The sequence below is a fragment of the Globicephala melas genome, chromosome 11 (genome assembly GCF_963455315.2).
Source record: "Globicephala melas chromosome 11, mGloMel1.2, whole genome shotgun sequence".
NCBI lineage: Eukaryota > Metazoa > Chordata > Mammalia > Artiodactyla > Delphinidae > Globicephala > Globicephala melas.
This window is the reverse complement of record NC_083324.2, coordinates 85,557,981-85,578,579: the sequence shown is the minus strand read 5'-3', so window position 1 is coordinate 85,578,579 and position 20,599 is coordinate 85,557,981. Positions and strand designations below refer to the sequence as shown.

Below are 20,599 nucleotides of genomic sequence, written 5' to 3'. Positions count from 1 at the left end.
TGTAAAACGATCCAGCATAATTTATTCACTAAATATTGGCGAAGGATTGTGTGTTAGTTGTTCAGATGGGTGTGCTTATTGTTCTGATAATGAAGAATAAGTGTCTCAAAATTGTTGCCTCCTAAGAGAGCAGAAATAGGCATAGCATGCATTTTTAAGACCCTGTAAATATTTTATTTGTTCATAGCCAGCACCTTTATTGAAGGGAAACACTTTTGCTATTTTGTGACAATTTATCTTATTAGCCATGCTGCCAGATGTGATTGATGATAAGAGAAATAAGGGTTGTCCATCTGTATTCTCATCCCAGCTCAGCAGAACCCAGTTAGATGTTATTTATTTTCCTTTTCTCCTCTGGATTGCTTTAGGGCCTGCAATAGAAATGACGTAAAACTGTGATTTTTGAGTTCTTCTGGGCCAGGGGACCAGGAATATTTTAAATCCCTAGAAAGAAGCAAGACTAAATTCTTGTCGGTTTTTTCCTTGAATGTGCTGGTCTAAATAAATTCTTCCCACGAGTTTTGAAAATTAGTCTGTATAGGAAATTTGCCCAAGAATTAGAGTGTAGAGGGGCCAGAAAGGGAAAAAAAGAAACACAAAAAAGCCTAGCTGTTCCCTTTTGTCATTGCAATCAGTAGAATAAGTAAAAACTGGAGAAGATTCTTTTTGCCAATTAAAAAGCAATGGACTCTTACACCTGCTGAGCAGGTTAAACTTGTCTGTGAAGGTTTTGTTCACATGAGAACCAGCTGCTCAATTTATAAAGCAGCCACTTAGAGCATTTATCATTCATTCATTCATTCATCCTTTAAATGTTTTGTACCTACTTCCCAGGTAAGCTACCCTGGTGTATGTGGGTGGTCATGCCTCTTCTTGCGCTGCTTGCGTTTTCGCCCACGTGTTCATATACTATGATCAGCTTTCTGAGCCCAAACAACTCGATCGTCCTTATTCTTATGAATGGCATGGCAGTATTGGATGGAACAGAATGAATGTATCATAATTTCTTCAAGGAGTTTCCTTTAAAAAAGGGCAGGAAAACTTATCAGTTCTCATACTTAAATTAGAGTTAGAGAAGGCAGTTAATATTTGATTTATTTGATTTATTTAAAGAATTCCACAAGCCCTGGGGGGTGGGTGGTCTGTGTATATGAATTAGATATAACATTTTCAAATAGAAAATCTGAAGTTAAAATCACCCCTAAAGGACAAAATACATTCATTCTTTACAGGTCCACACACAGAGACAAGACAAAGCATTCTATGGACTGCAAGAAAGTCTTCTTCAGCGTGGGCTGGCCTCCATTCTTTTTAAGGCGCTCTCTGCTTTTGATTATTCCATTGCCCTTCCTCTTGCATATTCAGTCATGGTGGGGCTTTTGCTCCCCAACTGCCCTCCCTATTCCTGGAGGGACCACCTCCCTCCCTAGCCTCATGCATATGTTTGGGTGTCCTGAAGATTTGCAGAAACCCGCCCACCATGCACCTTCTATTTAAGACTTATCTTGCTGTTTTATCGTAGGTAGAACTGGAACCACTCTTCTGTAAGGTTTGGTACAAGACCTGGTCCTGTTTTCACAGAATCTTCCATCCTTGCTTTCTTCCCTCACCTTGAACACCTTGATGTTTTGGTCTGCCTGATTATAATGATCCTAATTTATTTTATTTTACCTATGTGGATCGAACATTTCAAATTCATCTCTTCACATCTATGTAAACATCATTACATGAAATTAATTTGAAGGTTGTTTTTCACGCAACAAAGAACAACATGTTATGTCTTTAATTTTGGCTGCAAAGTTGAAATAAATCAGTGTTTTAACAAAATGGATTTATTGGGAGATGAAATACAAACATCGCTGAGAAGGAAATGCGGTATGTATTATCTATTTAGGAGTTTACCGAAGATAGACACTTTTGTAATTTGAGAAATAAAGCCTTCCAGAGAGATACAGAATTAATCTTACCCTTTGAATGATTGTGGTAGGAGAGGGTTCTTTTTTGTTTAAAACTCAGGTGAAGTCTGATACTTTTGTCTAGAGTCTACTTGGCTGCATTTTATTTGACATCACTGAACAGGACAATGCAACCTTATCCAACATGACTCCCATTCTTTAAAAAAAATTAAAATGGGTCGTGAGACGATAAAAATTTAATTTCTTTTAAATAGAGGAACTTGAGAAAACTATAAAGTGCTTACCCAAACAGCGATATTTCCATGGATTGATAGCTAAGTAATTTAGAAGAGATTGGTTTATTTCTAACTGTAGAAAGATATCTGTACCAAGATACATTTGTGAAATAGGAAACCTCTAGAAAATAATGAAAAATTATAAACCATGCCCATAGACAATACTCATCCAAAGCAGATTGTGGAAGTACAAGAAGATAGAGCTCATCTTAGTCATGGTTGGGAGTGGAGAAAATTTGAGAATTCCGCACACTCCTCAGAAAAACCCTGTATGGTTAACAGTTCATGCTAAGGCAGCCCGATTGAAAGCATTTCTCTTCATATTATCTTATAGCACTAACATCTACCTGTACATCGTCTCAAAAGAACTTTGGCCTCATAACAATCTTGGTTTAGCTCACACAATGTCTTTTTATTGTTCTGAGTTATGTTCATTTCATAGGGATGATGCAACTGATTATAGAATCAGTTAATTTGAAAGAGATGCAGCGTAAGTACTGTGAATCATGAAATGTTTTTATTACTTCTTTTAGGTTCTCATTTCCTTTGGTCATGGTCTTATGGGAGATTTCAGTGGTAATATAATTTTGATTTCTCTTTTCAACATTCTTTGCCCATGAGAAGGCAATCTTCCCTTTGTTGTTTTTATTTAATAAATTCTGATGTTTTAAAGAAATCGGTTGTTCACTCATTGATAACTTACCAAGTACCTACTAAGTGTCCTGCACTGAATTAGGTGTTAATCTGATATTATTTTCAGTTCTTCAAGTCGTCTTATTTACTGGATTTAAAAAAAGGGTATTCGTATAGACTAGAATGTAGATTTTCGTTTTCTTTACCAGTTGTTTGCTGCTTATATAAATGTGGACTAAATGGTTAGTTTTTGGTGTTCCCAACCACCTAACCTTCAGAGTTTTAAAGGTACTGCTGTAGAATTAAAATAAATAGATCCCTCAGTACTGGCCAAACTCATGAATCGGTGGTGCTTCAGAATAATGTTGGCTTTTAATGAACAGAATAGATTTGTATGGAAATGCCATTTTCAGAGAGAGAAACAGAGCTGCGATTTAATTTCCCCCTGAAGATCTGCATTGAAAATGTGTCCCAGGCCTGCTTTGCCCCTATCCTAGTGATAAAAATTATCACTTTTATTCTTCCTTGGGATTCATAAAGGTAAGAATGGCAAACAATCTGTTTTGCAGTGCAGTTATTTTTACCTTATCTTTCACCGTCCACATAAAATCACTTTTCCCCTCTTACTCCACCTGCCTTGCACAGACCGGACAAGAAGAGTGAATGTGAAGATGAATTCAAGGGCATCACTAAAGTCCTTCGCCTGCCCTGAGCCACAAGAATTTTTTGCATAAAGTTACAAGTTCATATTAACTGCTCAACTTTCAAACTTTAGCGGAGAAGCCGGTCTTTCTTCTTCAGTGGTGTTATCAGTCAATTAAGTTTGTATTCTGCATCCTGTCTTAATATTTCCCCTCTCTGAGCTTCTCTCCAGCCCCAGAGATCGTATTCTCTGCATGTGTCAAACTTCCTTTTCTCTCCTCATATTTCATCCTTCTAGGATCTGTCAAGTGTCCAAGTTCTCAGAGCTCACTTAAAAATGGATCAAGTCCAGAGGGACCAGTGCCGACTTCCCATTAATCTATCAGAGTTTCAAGTGTACGGGCTTTTGAGGTGGGAGAGGAGGAAAAAGAGAGTTAGGGCTCCTCTCCAGGAAAGGAAGGTGTTGCCTCTATTTCTGTGGCAGGATTCTTACCTTAAAGTTCACTCTCTCCAAGGTGAATTCTGAGCTGAGCCATGCAGGGACAAGTCAGCTCGAATCCACAGGAGTGAGACAAGAGTTTGGCTAGGACCCTGTGACTTAGCTTTGTGGTCAAGGAAGAATATGTAAATTCACTCAATTCCCAGGCCTTTCAGCCCTACAGGAAGCGGATTAGGGGAATCCAAGAGTCCTGACTTTCCTGGGAGGCCGAATTACAACTAGAGCCTGTTTTAACTAGCACAGCTTTAGTTTCATACTTGAAATGAAGCTTAAATCAAAATACTCTCCACTCTCACCATATTCTGATGGGAAATTTATTAAATGTTAAAGTCTAATCTGAAAGCAAACGTAGCTTTAAATAAAGCTATGCAACATCATTTAAATAGTCTTTATAACTCGAGTGATGAGTATCTGGGCCTAATAACCCAGATAGGAGAAGGAATTCCACAGCCCTCCTTCCCAATCTGGACCTGTCTGGAAGCGTTTATTTGTACTAAGTTTTCCAGTCTGAAAGTCTGTGTCATTGTTTAGATTCTGCCTGAATAAACAGGCAGAATGATAAACTTCCTCTTCAGGTGAGGTTTATAGCTTTTGAATCAGACCATAGCCTCTAAGCCATAGCTTTCCCGTTCAGAGGCTGCAGAATCAGTTCTGCAGATGTTTTTGGGAGGCCCTAATATGTGGCCAGACCTGTAGGGTGTACTTGTAGGTATAACGATGATGACAACGATACCTAGCCCCTAATGAAGTTGTAGTCATTTTGGGAAAGTCAATCTGACACACATGAAATAAGATGCTCATTTAGGAAAATCCTAAAGTAAATAGAGTCAAAAGTCATGATGTCAAATATCAAGTTCAGTTCAAGCAGAAATTTTGCACTTAGTAATCAGGAAGAGGAAAAATGAGTGTGGGCTTTAGTTATTGGGGGAGAGCTTGATGAAATAAATTGGATTTGACATGGTCTGTGCAGAATGTGTTCAATTTGGGGTGCCAGATTTTAAAAGAGTAACCAATACTATTAGTGTAGATCTTCCCATGTGGCTACCATGCAGGGGTTATAGGCGTGCTACCCATCCATGCTACACAATCCTGGGCAGAGGCCTGAGCCTAGAGTCCTCAAGCTGGTCAGCACTGCCCCAAACCCTTGTCATCCTTCCCCAGTATGTACCAGTGAACATACAAGAATTCAGTTCAAATAAGAGTTTTTTTACAATTAAAATGTCTGACAGGGCACCGTTTTTCAGAGCAGTGACTCCGTCACCCCTGAAAGCGTGAAGGAGAAGTTGGATGTCTGTATGGTCAGCTGTGTGGAGAGGTCGGCCGGGCTGGACCAAGTGGGCTCCAAGATGCTCTTCCATTCTGATAGCTTGATCACTGGGTGTGTATTGAGGAAACCTAGTTGAGTAGAAAGTGTGGTGGCCCAGAACTGAAGGGTGAATAAACATGTCAGGGGAAGCAGGGGGAGAACTGGAGATTTCTCTGCATCGGGTGAGTGGTGAGGAATGAGATTGATGGTTGAGAACTTTACATATTCTGATAGGCAATGGGGAACTTGCTTCCTGTTCTGGGGCAGGATATGGTAAAACCAGTGTTTGAGGAAGCTTTGCTTTCTATTCTGTACTCCAGGGAAGTAAGAAAGAGAGCGAGAGCGAGACAGAGACAGAGAGAGATTGGTTCCAGCCAGGGAGACCACTTAGGAACTTTCCTGTAATCCTATGCCTTACCTGTACTATGGTGGGTGGTAATGGAAATAGAGAAAAAGGGGCAAAATCAGAATTTAATGGAAGGACTAATATGGGTCTCCTTGAAAATGGCTTGGAATTAGGATTCTTTAGATTATTACTTGAAAGGTATGTGGTTGATGTTTTTAGGTCAGCAGGCCACAATCAAGTATTTACATCTTGTCTACCACTCCAGCTGACCAGTGACCTGAGACAAGTCATGAAAATTCCTCTTATTCTCATGCCCTGGTAGTATCATCCCAACAAGAAAGAGTGTTTGCAAAATAGTCTGAGCCGTGGATGTAAGGGGGCTTGTTCTATTAATATTGTGCTATAACAATTCTTGGTATTGGGGTTATTGTTCTCCAGTACATCTCCAATGCAATGGTGATGTAACTCTATATTTCCTACCTTAGGGATATTTTTGTCTTCCAGCAGGATTCTGAAAGTGGGCTTTCCTGTGAGATGTTCTTTGAAAGACTGGCAAATCATTCAAATATTTGTTTTAATATTGGTCCATCAGGAGAAAGTGAAAAATATGTAATATTCAAGATGATCACTCCTATTCCCCTCTCAATCTAATACCTCAAATATATTGAAAATCCTCTGGCCTCATCTATTTACAAGAAGCTATAATGATTTAGATGGATGCTTTCCTGGGGTACTGATGTTATTTTTCTGTGGAATTCTCTGAGCAGGGCTTTCCTGAAAAGAATACATTAAGACTGTCAGAATGATTCTTTTCAGCAGGCTAAGCTCTGTAGATGCCCTTTGTTGAGGAAAAAATGCATTATTCTGAAAGTCCTTCCGATCTCCAGGAAAACTGAAAATATCAAATGTTCTTCTACAATTTGAACTTCCCTATAAGAAAATCCCAGAAATTTTTATTTTCTGGACTAAGATCATTCAGAGCTTATGCTTCTTTAAAACATGAGAATAGAAACGTCTGGAGGAAAAAAACAACTTTTAACATATGCATTTACTGAGAGGAAGACTCCTCTGCTCTCGAAAAGCAGAAATCATTGTGCCTCCTTTCTGTTTTCCATTTAACCCTTTTTTTTTTGCACCTGAACATTTTTCTGAGCGATGTGTCCAGCATAAACATCTTGGGATATAATTACATAATGTGTGCAAATAAGACATGGTTCAGACATTCACGGAGCCCTGGTTGGCTGTGTCCTGAACAAGATCGTGCTGTTTCAGGATTGCAACAACAAATCCAGCGCATTGGAAAAAGAAGAAAGGAAGACATTCCTCGAAAAGAGTTGCTTTCATGGTTTAGACATCCACTTTGTGCTTATATGGGCAGACAGAGCTTGGGTGGGAGAGAACTCACTTTGATTTACAGGGCCTTATAAAACATGCTACCCTTTGTACCCAAAGCCACAGACCTGCTGTTAATAGGGCATGGACCCAGAGTTTTTTCTGGTGGTAAAATTTGTAAAACCCAACAATATTCTCTTCGGTAAGCTCCTCAAAGATGGGAGCGAGTCTGTTAACTTCCGTTTGTTTGTTCAGTGTTTGGCACGGGGCCACATGTCCACAAGCCCTCGCACATGTCTTTGTTGTTGTTGATGATGATTGAAACGGGGACGAGAGTGAGGAGCAGAGGGGTTTGTTTAGCATGATGGATACAGGAGAGCTCAGAGAGGGGGAGGGGAAAGATGGATGGGCAGGTCGAGGATGTATTTTGGCAGACGCTACTGCTGTTCTTGAAGAAAAAGGAAAAATGGCTCAACTGATCTTCAAGGAGTGTTCTGGCCTTCTGCTAGGAAACTGGTCCCTGGTTTGAAGGTGTCTGAGATGTACACTGTGATTAGAGGGCGAAAGGTCATCTGTGGCAGAATCCTGTCTTGGCTTTGCTGTCTGCCTACCCTGCTCAGCCTTTTAGGTCAGTCCCAACTCCCTTCCTTTCCTTCCCCTTTTAGTTTCTTCCTTCCTCAACTACTTCTTTAGTGCCTGCTTCTCTTCTAGGCTGTTAAGATACCATTCTTTTCCTTCACGCATATAGAGACCATTTCAGGGGAGGTAGAAGGACCTCACATCAGCATTTTCGTGTGTGAGGAAGCTGAGGCTTGCTTATGGACAGAAGGGGAAAACCTGCAACATTTTCTCACGTGCATATTGCATTTTCTTACCCATTTAGTGGAAAAGCATATCAATGGGCCAAACCTCAGCAGTATTGCGGTTTATTATTGTTTAAAATGTATTCATTTAAAGCAATTTTGTTGAGAAAAATTTCACAGTTTGGGGGAGAAGATAGTAGAATCCAGTATGTGGTTGTTTCATTGTTGAGTTATTCTTGAAGTAGCAAGAACAATGAAGAAAAATTACTCTCAGGTAGTATATTGCAACTGAGCTGAAATTCTACTCTGCACACATATGCTTGTGAAAAGTTACAGTAATTTCGAATTGAAAATCCTGAAAAACCTGTATGTTGCTGTCAATAGTTACCCTAATTCTAGTTTTTGCAGAAAAGATGATTCATAATAGAAGGAAGAAAATATACACAAAGTATATAGTTTGTTATACTTTTAAAAGAGATTTTGCATGCACAAATTACTGTGATTTTAAATATGTATTTTTATTTATTTATTTATTTTTATTTTATTTTTCCGTACGCGGGCCTCTCACTGTTGTGGCCTCTCCCATTGCGGAGCACAGGCTCCGGACGCACAGGCTCAGCGGCTGTGGCTCACGGGCCTAGCCGCTCCGCGGCATGTGGGATCTTCCCGGACCAGGTCACGAACCCGTGTCCCCTGCATCGGCAGGAGGACTCTTAACCACTGCGCCACCAGGGAAGCCCTGTATTTTTATTTTTAAAACGTTCTTTTTTATTGGAATCATAGAGCTCTGTTCAGTGAGAACTTTTTATGCTATATATTGGTCAACAAGCACATTTTCTTCTAAAATGAAGCCCTCCAAACTGATTTTTGCCTCTGTCCCCAGTGTAGTCTTCCTTAGGGCAACTCTAACTTTGTACTACACTCTGGATGGCCGTGGGGTCCTTGTGGCCACAGGAAAAAAATGTCACCCCTCGTGGTTTCCTCACTGCCAGAGGCGGGATGACATCCATCCGTTGTAGGCCCATTTGTTCCAAGAAACAAGTTGTGCCCTTTGCATCTGGAATAGTCCAGTAACCACGGTCAATGGTGTCCCTTCTCAGGTCTGGTAAAGTGACTCTACACTCTGGCTTGTCCGACACTCCCATTGAACACCTGCTATCCCAGTAGAATTACTAGAAGCACCTCTTTCATTCTCTGGGTTTATTGCTGACTTTCCTCAGGTATTAGTAGAGAGAGGCCAGGGTCAAAGTGGGTGTTACATTAAACCCAATACTATTGTATTGGGAGAGAGAAACCATTGTTGTTGGTAACTTAGTAACCATGGGTCTACGCGAATAGGTTTCTGATCTGGGAAGTGGATCTCAATTAGTCATTTAAGAGATATTCATTCACCACCTATTTTGCGTCAGATGCTCTTCTAAGTATGGGGAATATCGACGTGAAGAAAACAGAGTCAAGCCCTAAAGAAGCTTATGTTTTGGCAGGGGAGACTGGCAATGGTGAAAATAAAGAGAGATACGATTTAATGTCAGGTAACAATAAATACCATAGAGAAATAAAGCAGAGTGTGGGGATAGGGGTGTCACCAGTAGTGCGGGTTAGGTGGAGTGTCCACAGACATCTTCTGACATTTGGACCACCATCATCATTCTCTCAGACAGATCCTGTGCAACACGGAAGGCCTCCTTGAGTTGCCTCACACGCTCCTGGAGTAGCCACACCCCTACAAGGGAAAGGACAGTGATAGCTCAGTGCTATGGCAGTTTGCTTTGTGTGTTATCTTCAGTTGCTCTGAACTTGCTTTCCACATCTTAACTCCGGTCCCAGCCATCCTACACCAAATATTTTCTACTTGGTCCATTCCCCACATTGCACAACCAGTCCGTTTAAAAGCTCTAAGAGGTATGGAGAGAGGTGGGCATTTTAAAATATGGTACAGCAACACTACAGAATGTTTCCCGAGGCTCCTTCCTGTCAGTCACTTGGCTTCTTGGGGAGGCATTCCGGAAAAGTCTTCCTATGCCCCAGGTCTTAGTTCAGAGCTTCCTGCCATCTGAGAGGACTGCTGTGTTTCCTGAACCTTACAGAGTGAAGGGGAATGGGCTCCTATATCCAAAACCTTCAGACTTAAGGGTTTGCCAAGTGCTTTGCAATCTGCCTTTGCATAATTCCTCTCATTATCTCGGGGATGGGGTTTATCGTGCCGGGACTGCACATCGCTGAATAAATGGAGGGACAGATGGAGGCGGCAGAATGGAGGCGAGGAGCAAGAAATGACATCGCGTTCTGAGCTCTTCCCAGGGACGGTCCGTCTGTGGCCTTCCTGTGGGAACGAGCTTGTGACTGGCAACATGGGATGGGCTTTCAGCAAAAGTCGTGGCATGAGTCAGGTACGTCAGGTGGTGGCCGGGCTGCTGTTTACCTGAAAAGTTTTGAATACAGTCAGATTGTAAATTAACTAAGAGACCCTGCTGTGGATGAGGAATACGATGACTCAAGTTCTCTGGCATGGTGAATCTTCTTGATCTGTATATCATAAAGACTTTTTCCACTTTTTTTTTTTTCTCTTTTTTGCGGTACGCGGGCCTCTCATCGCTGCGGCCTCTCCCGCCGCGGAACACAGGCTCCGGACGCGCAGGCCCAGCGGCCATGGCTCCTGGGCCCAGCCGCTCCGCGGCATGCGGGATCCCCCCGAACCGGGGCACGAACCCGCATCCCCTGCATCGGCAGGCGGACTCCCAACCACTGCGCCACCAGAGAAGCCCCATAAAGACTTTTAAAGAAATGGATGGCATTTAAAGCTTTTTGGTAGATGAAGAAAGCCTGAGTGATGAGGGGGTTATTATATGGTGAGTTGGCTCACTATCCCCTCGGGTTTGAATTGCTGACAATATCTTGAAAGCTGTAGCTGATGGCTGGTTGGTCTGTCCCTATGTTCATTTGCCCATCCATTCATCCATCCACCCATTCGAGTTTGTCACATAGAAAGAGGTTCTGTCACTTCACCAATGGTGTGGTTATTCGGTTTTCTTTTTTTGGCCGCACCGCGCAGCATGTGGGATCTTAGTTCCCAGACCAGGGATCGAACTCATGTCCTCTGCATTGGAAGCGTGGAGTCTTAACCACTGGACCACCAGGGAAGTCCCTGTTCAGTTTTCTTACCTATAGAATAAGAAAACTAGATCATTTTGTCTAGATCATTTAAAGGGTCTTGTTAATTCTAGAATCCTGAGCTTCTTATAATTCGATTATCTGTATGACAGTGGAACGAATACAAACATGAATTAAACCAGGGTCCTGCCTCCCCCAAAAAGCACACGGTGTGGTAGGTGTGCTGACGTTAGAGGGGTAGTGATAATGCAGTTAGAGGGTGGGGGAGTGGGCGGGGGAAACCCAGCACAGCTGGGTTAAATTAGGAGGGGACTTTAGAGACGGGAGAGATTATTTTTGGCTGCAGGTGTTAAGGAAGGCTTGGGGGTTAAGGGGATGGGGGCATTTAGTTTGAGGGGGGGAAGTAACACTAAGTTGATGAGCATGTGTTGATTATCATCCTGGTTTCACTTAAAGTTCACAATGAGATAGCCTTTATCATCCCCATTTCGCAGATGAAGAAACTGAGGCGGGGAAGGAGATGAAGTCACTTGTCCAAAGCCACCGGGTTGTTTAGAGGCAGAGCTGTGATCCAGGAGGAGGGCTTTTAACCCTGGTTTCATCCTTCTGTCTTGAAGGTTGAGTCAGTAGAGAGATGAGGACAGCTGAGCATTTCGGGTGAATAAAAGACCATCCCCATCGGCATGGCTGGGTGGAAGTGCCTGCACACAGGAGGAACAGCAGGGACGGCAGGGGGCCTGGAGCACTGTGAGCCTCAGGGCTAGCAGTAGAAACCAAGCCCGGGAAGACAGTTTGGTGTCAGGTAGGAGAGGCTCCCTAGTGTCTGGCTACAGGATCTGGTCTTTATTTGGCCCACATGGAGGCTCTGTGCAGGGATGGGACATGATTAAAGGAGTACATTTTAAGATGTTTATGACGGTAAGACCTTCCTGTGATTCTAAAATACTTTCATGCAACTAAGCTCTTTAGTGTGATGCTGAAGAAACTCCCTCCCCAAATGCTTCCTGCAGTCTAAGCCCTTGAGAGTTTTAATCCCAGGGTTTCTGTCCTAAGGAACACCCAGGCCCTGGCTCCACCGTCCTGCCCTTCTGAACATTAGCACTTTAAAAATCCCTGCTCGATTCTTGGGATTTTGAGAAGAAAATTCCTTAATCTTCCTCCTCTCTGCTGTTCCCTCGCTTTTAACCTATTTTCTGCTATTCAAAACTTCTACCTAGATAGACGAATAATAATTAGATGTCCTTTGGCTTTGCTAGTGAAAAATATACCAAAATATTTAGATTAAAACAGTGTAATAACGGCACTAGACAAATACATCCTGGTTACAAGATGAATTCCTCCTTTTCCTTGTTATTCGTGGTATCCTGGGGTGGCCTACTGGAGAAAAAATACTATTTGATTCTCCCTGGGTGGTCAGACAGGACTTGTAAAAACTCTTGTTTGTTTAGTGTTGAGGCTTCAAAGGCACGCAGACTTTCCTACATAAAGATGGACTAAGAAAATAGGAATTTTTTTGAAGTTGCTTTGTATAAAGGGAAATTCAGAGCAACCATCTTCCTTTAGAACTACAAGCTAATGTGATTAGAGGGTCCCTTTTCACCCTCTTTGTTGAACAACAAAGGCATCTTTGTTGTTTCCATCTTGGGTCATTACCACCAGTCTGATGGGGAAATCTATGCTTACGAAAACCATCTTCACCTTTTTTTTTTAAACCATCATACAAACACATCCTTTCAGTTTTAAAACTACATTTATTGTGCATATTTAGATTTCGTAAGAACTAAAAATCTGAGTGGGGTGTGTGTGTGTGTGTGTGTGTGTGTGTAATTCAGGGCTCTCTGGTGGTGTGTGCTGCCCAAACCTTCCAGGCCACGCGATCTGCACGTTCCAATTAGTAAGGCCCACCTGCTGTGGTATGGGAGAAGAGTGTGGACTGGGGTTAGGGCTGGCAAATGTAGGGTACTTTTTAGCGCAGGCTCTGCAGAACTCCCTTATTAGCACCTCGGAGTCAATGAGCACTCGGGGAAGCTCGTATCTCGTGCACATTTGGTATTTTCTGCTGTGTGTGGTGTGTTTCGGCCATTTTATTTATCTATACTCCTTTTTCTCATTTCAGAATATTTTAAAAATTTTAAAAAGCTTATTTATTTATTTTTAAAATTGAAGTACAGTTGATTTACAATGTTGTGTTAGCAAAGTGTACAGCAAAGTGATTCAGTTATACATATCTATTTATCTATTTATAAAATTAATCGTATGTAATGGGGGAGGTTGATAGTGCTGAATTATTTTGAGCCTGGAGGGAGCAGAGCAGCTGTGTCCTACATCAGACCCCTGATCTATCTAATAGGTTGTCTTGCCACCTGATTCACTGGATGAATGTGCGTAGCCAATTATGTGAATCCCTATAAGGAAGGAAGAATGACCTTGAACCCAGAGAGCCAGACAGTTGCTTTATGCAATGCATTCACCCACTGAAGCTGCTTCACTGCCTTGGCCTAATAGGAGTGTCATATTTCTAATCCCTGGAAAATTATTGCTCCTTAAAAAAAATAGCCACGATGTGAAATAGCTGAATCTTTCATGACTTGCCAAGAACTTTGCTTTTGGAAAAAGGTGCTGAGAAAAGTAATTTGGGGATGTTACCTCTAAAAATTTTAAGCAAGCTCAAAACCTCCAAGCTTCTTCCTTGTGTACCCAGACATAACCTACTGGTAGAAACTATGTTTTTCTGTTAAATGAGGGATATTAGAGAAAGGAAAATACAGGTTTTTAAGTAAAAACATTAGAAATATAAGCTAATTTTCCTGGGCATTCTATTGGGCAATTATTTTATAGTCAAGAGCATTTTTACAAAATATCAGATATTTTGAAAAGATAAGTCTGGCACAGAAAACAAACCTAACCCTTGATGTAATCTTGCATGTCTCTTTAAGTCCTGGAGTCAAAGTTCATGGTGGCTTTGATGTGATACTACCAGTTAACACGATGACATTCGGTAAATCACCAAGGGTGTAGTGGGAAGAACTTCCCCTTTGGGGTCAGCCAGCTCCTGGTTTTGATCTATGGCTTTGCTACTGCTGGATCTGTGACCTTGGGCACGTTCCCGCACCCTCTCAGCCACAGCCTTCTGTTGCTGTCAAGACTACCCTTACTAAAGGGTTTTAGAGGTTAAATGAAGTAAGCTATAGAAAAGGACTATCTAGGGTCTAGCATGTATACTGCCATTAGCTCCCTTCTTTTCATTTGATTACACCCCAGGACTAGTCTTTTCCAGTGTAGCTTTGTACTGTCAGGTTTGGGAGTCACTCTGGAGAACATCCAAAACCCCTTCGTTTTCCAGATAATGAAGTCTGGACCCAGAGAGGGGGAGTGATGTGCTTGCGGTGCTTTAGCGCAGGACTAGCAGAGCTGGTGCTAAAACCGTGCCTCGCTGCTTCCAGTTTTACTCAAGGTAGGAGGAGGGCTTAGCACTCTGAGTGTGTCCCTGGCACGCCTCCAGCGCAGTCAAGTCCAAGGCTGGTCTTAGGGCTACAGTTTAAGAAATAATCAGCTTTTCAGATTTTCCTCTAGGTACCTTCAAGGTAGACAAAACTGTGTTCTGAAACCTTACTCTGCTGTGTGCTCCTTCCTTTGACAACTTTTGACTCAGTTTCCTTTTCTCTCCTAGTACTCTCAGGTGACTACAGAAGTGTCAGTGCCCACCATGGTCAGGTAAGAGACTTCCTGGATGGGGAAGATTTCCAGACAAATCCCTAACTCCCTCAGTGGTTACCGCTTGTCCCTTGCTCATTTCTGGGCTGCCCCAAAGATCCTAAGGGCCACCGTTCCCTTGTCTGTTCTCCATTTTGCTTTCCTTTGTTTAAGTTTCATTTTTATGCTTTTAGTCTATCACATTTTTGGTTTTATTTTTATACATTCATCCATGCACGCTGTTATGACATAAAACATGCATGGGGATGGTAAATCCTGCCTTCAGGACAAGGGTTGCCCATGAGGAGGGTGGCTGGGTGCAGGGTGGATGTCAACTCTAACTGTAATATTTAAAAAAAAAAGATTTTTTCTTCAATACGTATCTCTTAAAGATAAGAACTTTTTGTTTGTTTTTTTTTGAACTTTTTGTTTTTTAAAACATAAATACAACACTATTTTCACACCTAAAACAATAGTTAACAATAATTCCTTTCATAAAATCTCTAGTCAATGTTCAATATTATTAGAGAGACAGATACTGGAAAAACAAATCTCTTAGGGATGTAAGGCAGTACAGGAGGGCTGTAGTTCCCACTGCTGTCTGGTATAGTTGACAGTTGTTAAGGTAGATCCCAAAGACTTATCATCACAAGGGAAAAATATTTTCTCTCTTTATTTTTGGGGTACCTATATGAGATGATGGGTGTTAACTGGATGTTAAGTAAACTTATTGTGGTAATCATTTCACAATATATGTAAGTCAAATCATTATACTGTACATGTTAAACTTATACAGGGCTGTATGTTAATTATCTCAATAAAACTGGGGGAAAATAAAAAAATAAAAACAAAAACCAATCTTTGGTAGTTCGAGTATTTGGACGTGCCAGAAGTGTAGTGAGACCAGTGGCATTAGCATCACCAGGGAATTTGTTAGAAGTGCAAATAGTTGGACTCTACCCGGAAGGACTGGATCAGAAACGTTGTTGGTGGGATGGTTTAACAAGCCCTCCAGGTGATTCTAATATCTGGTAGAGTTAGAACCACTGGCCCAAGGAAAATAAAAAATGTATGCTCTCTACTCAGTTTTAATTTGTCTTTGTGTTTAACACAGCAACATATCCTCAGACCCTCAGAATACCTAAGATGGTATACTTACACCTGGATTGCTGTGATATAATAGCAAATACATTTTTTGGTCTCCTGGCCAGAGCTCCTAAACGCCCTGTAAGTTCCGAAGACATGAGCAATAGGAGCATCTTTTGTTCTAACATTTGGTTTTTGCCCAAATAACCTGAAACAGCTCTGGAGTGGTGAAGGTGAGAAGACGATCTTTTTTTTTTTTTTTTTTTTTGCGGTACGCAGGCCTCTCACTGCTGTGGCCTCTCCCGTTGCGGAGCACAGGCTCCAGACGCACAGGCTCAGCGGCCATGGCTCACGGGCCCAGCCGCTCCGCGGCATGTGGGATCCTCCCCGACCGGGGCACGAACCCGTTCCCTGCATCGGCAGGCGGACTCTCAACCACTGTGCCACCAAGGAAGCCCAAGACTGTGTTTTGTTATTCAGAACAAGCTGCTTTCAGCCGCTGGGGAGTTTATGTTAATGAGGTGATTTTGGAAAGCCCCTAAATATGGAGGCGGGTTGCCAGGGGAACCAACCTTCTAATTAGGGAATTGTCACTCTTAGCCCCGCCCTCTGACCTCCCGGAAGGCGAGTGGGGCTGGAGGTTGAGTTCCTCAGCTGTGGCCAATGATGCAATCAGTCGTGCTCACCTGCTTACATGCTTACGCTTACGTAAGGAGACCGCCCTTAAAAGCCCTATAAGGCGGGGTTTGGTGAGTCGGTGGGTTCAGTACGTCTTGGTGGGAGCGTGGAGGCCTCACACCTTGCCCTGCGCATTTCTTCTATTTGGCTGACTGTTCCTGGGTTGTACCCTTGATAATAAACCAGTAGTCTGGTAAGTGAACTGTTTTCCTGAGCAGTGTGAGCTGTTCTAGTAAATTGTGGAACCTGAGGGAGGGGTCGTGGGAACCCCTGATTTATAGCTGGTGGGTCAGAAGCCCAGGCCACAACCTGGACTTGGAATTGGCGTCTGCAGTGGGGAGCAAACTGCCTTGCGGGCCTGAGCCCTTAGCTAGCGAGGTCTGTGTTAACTTCGAGCAGTTAGTGTCAGAATTGAATTAAGTTATAGGACACCCACTCCGTGTCCGTTGAGAATTGGGAAGTTGCTTGGTGTGGAAAACCCCCACACATTTGGCACCAGAAGTGCTGTGTGAGCAGAGAGAAATGGGAATTTTGCGTTTCGTTTTTATTGTATTTTATTAAATTAAAAAATATATATAATTTTTAAAGGTTACTTTCCAGCTAGTTATTATAACATTGTCTATTCCCTTATTGTACAATACAGCCTTGAGCCTATGTTGTACCCAATAGTTTATACCTCCTACTCCCCAAGCTTTTGCTTTTTATTCCCCAAGATGGCGTCCGGCGTTTCCTCGCCTCCTGGGACGGGTCCCAAGCCTGCTCCCACCTCTAGCTGTGGAGAGCTTCAAACTCAGCCTGCTCCCACGTTAGGAAGTGCAGAGTGCTCGCAGGCGGTGGAAGGAATGACCAGAACTTTCTGGAACAGGACAGCCTGGGTGGAATTGGAGCTCTAATGTCTTTGAGTGGATTTGGGAGAGAAACTGGATGGTATTGTAAAGAGCATATGTCTAAAGCTGTGGCTCTCATCTACTGATTGTGTAGTGGAGCCACCTGGGAGGCTTTTAAGAAACACTGGTCCCCTGGCCTGACTTCAAGAGATTCCAGTTTCAACTGAGGTGGGGGTAGAGGTGGAGGGAGGTGACTGCAAAGGGTCTCAGCACCACCTTGGTTTGAAGGCTCTCCACGTGATTCTAATCGCAGTCCTGGTTCAGCACCACTAGTGAAGACAGGTTTGGTTTGGGACTCAGATGAGAAAGAAGGTAAAGGATCCTGCAAGAGGACACTTTCAGGAGTCCTACCCCTCAGATGAGTTAAGTGCTTTTCAAACTGTGGGTCTTAAGCTATTAGCGACTTGATTTGGGGAAGTGTTCTTCCGCCAGTCTTTCACTTTTTTGTTTTTGTTTTCATCTGGTGCTCATCTGTTGCACAGTATTTTTGGCCAGATTGTTCTAGGCCAGGGGACTTGACTAAACTTTGTCCACTCATCTGTAGGTGTGTTGGAGGACACTGTTTCTACTGCATGTAAATGACATCCTCTATCACCTCTGTGGTTCTCTTTGTGTGAGTGGATAGAGCTCCAGGGAAGGAAGTCAGAGGTACTGATACATATTTTGCAGTGTGAGGCATTCCTTCCCTGCAGTCCCGAAGTTAACCGAAAGGAAAGACTGAGCTGTGTTTGTTGGTTGAGTGTTGAAATATTCCATGGAAAAAGGAAAGGGAAAGAAGTTCTACCACTGAATTTTTTTTTTTTTTTTGGGCAGGGTTTGTCACCTCCCCCCACCAAATTTCTGGCAAGTGCGATTAGAAATTGACTTGCAGGGTTTGCTCACACTAGCTTCCCAAGACATCTCTTGTCCGCTTGCTGCTGACTAGCGGTAGTTAATTTGCTATCTCTCACACGTGTTACCCAAAAATCACAGAACTCATTAGCAATAAACAGCATGAACTTGGTCACATTTGGAGGATTAGCCAGATGTAAATCTGAGTTGCACTTGGGAGGTTTCTGTGCCTCATTTTAAAAATAAATAGAACTCTAGCCTTGAGTAGAAACAGATTTTTTTTTTAAATGAAATATCTTACTGGAAAACAAATTTTTTCTCCAGTAAAAATATGTGGAGGAGGTAAGCTTTCCTTGACGCCAGTGCTTATTTGATTTCATGCCCTTCTCCTTGCTGATGGCAGATGTGGCAGAAATAAAGACCCAATTTCATTGTTCACAATGGGAGAAAAATTTAATCAATTCAGGAATTTATTCTTAATTGACAGCAGACGTTTAAAACTTGATTGGTCACAGTCGACTATTTAACGTGCCTTTTAGGAAAATAAACATTTTTGTATTTCCCCAACCGTTCTGTGCACTCATCACTACACACTGCAGGGTATGGAGGTGTTGGCCTTGATGACGATTCTTAGACCTTTTAAATAATGTTTCTCACTAAGCAATTGAAAGGGGTAATTTTCATGTGGTTACAATATATGATTGATGTGATTAGAAAATTTCTGTTTTCTGTTGATATGCAGACTCGCTGCCAGTGTCACTGGATATTCATATGCCACCTGTTTTTAATTCCAGCAGAACTTATCAGAATGAAATAAATAACTTACCTTTGAAGAATCAGAAAAATAATTCAAATTTATTGAAACTTTGTGTTTATCCTTCCAGATCATACTAAATCAGATGAGTACACAAATGCCCAGGGGTTGACTCTACCAAGTAGAGATAATGTTTCATGCAGACACATGAATTGAATTAGAGACCTGTTAGAGACTTCCCATGAGCTGATTTTGATCATCCTGGTTTCTAGCACTCCCCAAATGCAGCAATTATATCACACTACCTCCTGTTTTCTATTTCTTACAAAAATATAACCTCCTTAGTAAGACATCTGCTTTATCAAAATCAGTACAGGACTGTCAGCTGTTCAGTCCATCTTTCTGCTCATGAAATCATTCATTTTCTATTTATTGTCAATCCTGAGGTCAAATTAACAATGTATGTTTTTCTCCTTTTCTAGGGAGAAAGACATTTTGCCCAGTTAGCATAAATTTAGTGTTTCAGAAGAAATAGATGGTCAGATCTGCAGCAGGCTGACTTCTCAGGATTCATTACAGAAGGGCTCTTTTTTGAAACATCTGTCACTGAAGGTGTGTCATGAGGGATGTGGGAGGAATGTATCTTCCTCACTTCCAAAGAGCTCTGTCCCCTTAAAAGCTCTATGGTAGCAAGGTAGTAGAACATTTCAATAAGGAAGGCTGCAGGGAAGGGTAAAGAGAAAGAAAGACAAAATGAAGTACCAGAAGCAGGTAGTTCTATCCATGTTCATATCATGTCCATACGACCTGAGAAACGGATACTGAAGTGGCAGAACCAGACTGCTTCTTCATCCCTATGGTCTAATTAAATGTATTTTCACTTAAAAAGGATAACAATGTTAAATCTTAATGGGATGAACCTAAGTGAAATTTATTATGCTTTGCTTTGACAGTAAAGATTATGGATAGCTCAAGTGCCATTTTGAGATGGTAGCTTTGGATCCTGTAATTTTTACTATTGCTGCTCTGCTGAAGATACCAAAGTTACCCAACAAAACTTGTGGGTTATATAACTGAGACTTGAAATACAAGTAGAGTTTGAATATTTTTCCCTTTAATTTTTTTGGAGGTTAAGTTTTACTCTTTCATGTTAGAGTGAAGTCTCTTTAGCTGAAACAAAGGAAATGGGAGCTTTTTTAAAAGACAAGGCAGTGTTGATCACTCCTTAGGGTCTGTCTTGCTCAGAATTACCTAGATGAACTGTTTCTTTAGTCCATGTTCACTACCTGCTCCTTTTCCTTTGTATGTATTGCAGGAGCTCAATAATATAGATAGGTTTTTTGTGGTACAATATACATAAAATTTACCATTTCAACCATGGTATGTGTACCATTGAGTGGGATTAAGTACTCATATAGTTGTGCAAGCATAACTACCATCCGTCTTCAGAACTTTTTCATCTTAAACTGAAACGGCTTACCCATTAGACACTTAACTCCCCATGCTGACCTCCCCCAGACCTTGGCAATCACCATTCTGCTTTGTTTTCATGAATCTGACTATTCTAGTGACCGCATGAGTGGAATCGCACAGTATTTGTCTTTTTGTGACTGGCTTATTTCACTTAGCAGAATGTTGTCGAGACTCATCCATCCATCATCTAACATGGGTCAGAATTTCCTTCCTTCTTAAGACTGGATAATATTCCATTTTATGTATGTACCACACTTTGTTTTCCCATTTGTCAATGGGATAAGAGCGTTTTTAAACCTCTTGGCTTTTGTGAATAATGCTACTAAGGACACGG

The 20,599-nt window shown here is 41.8% G+C and overlaps 1 pseudogene; it reads left to right on the top strand.

Annotated features, from left to right (window-relative positions):
- The window catches only part of LOC115866000 (uncharacterized), a 392,064-nt pseudogene that overhangs the window by 81,425 nt on the left and 290,040 nt on the right, over nucleotides 1-20,599 (top strand).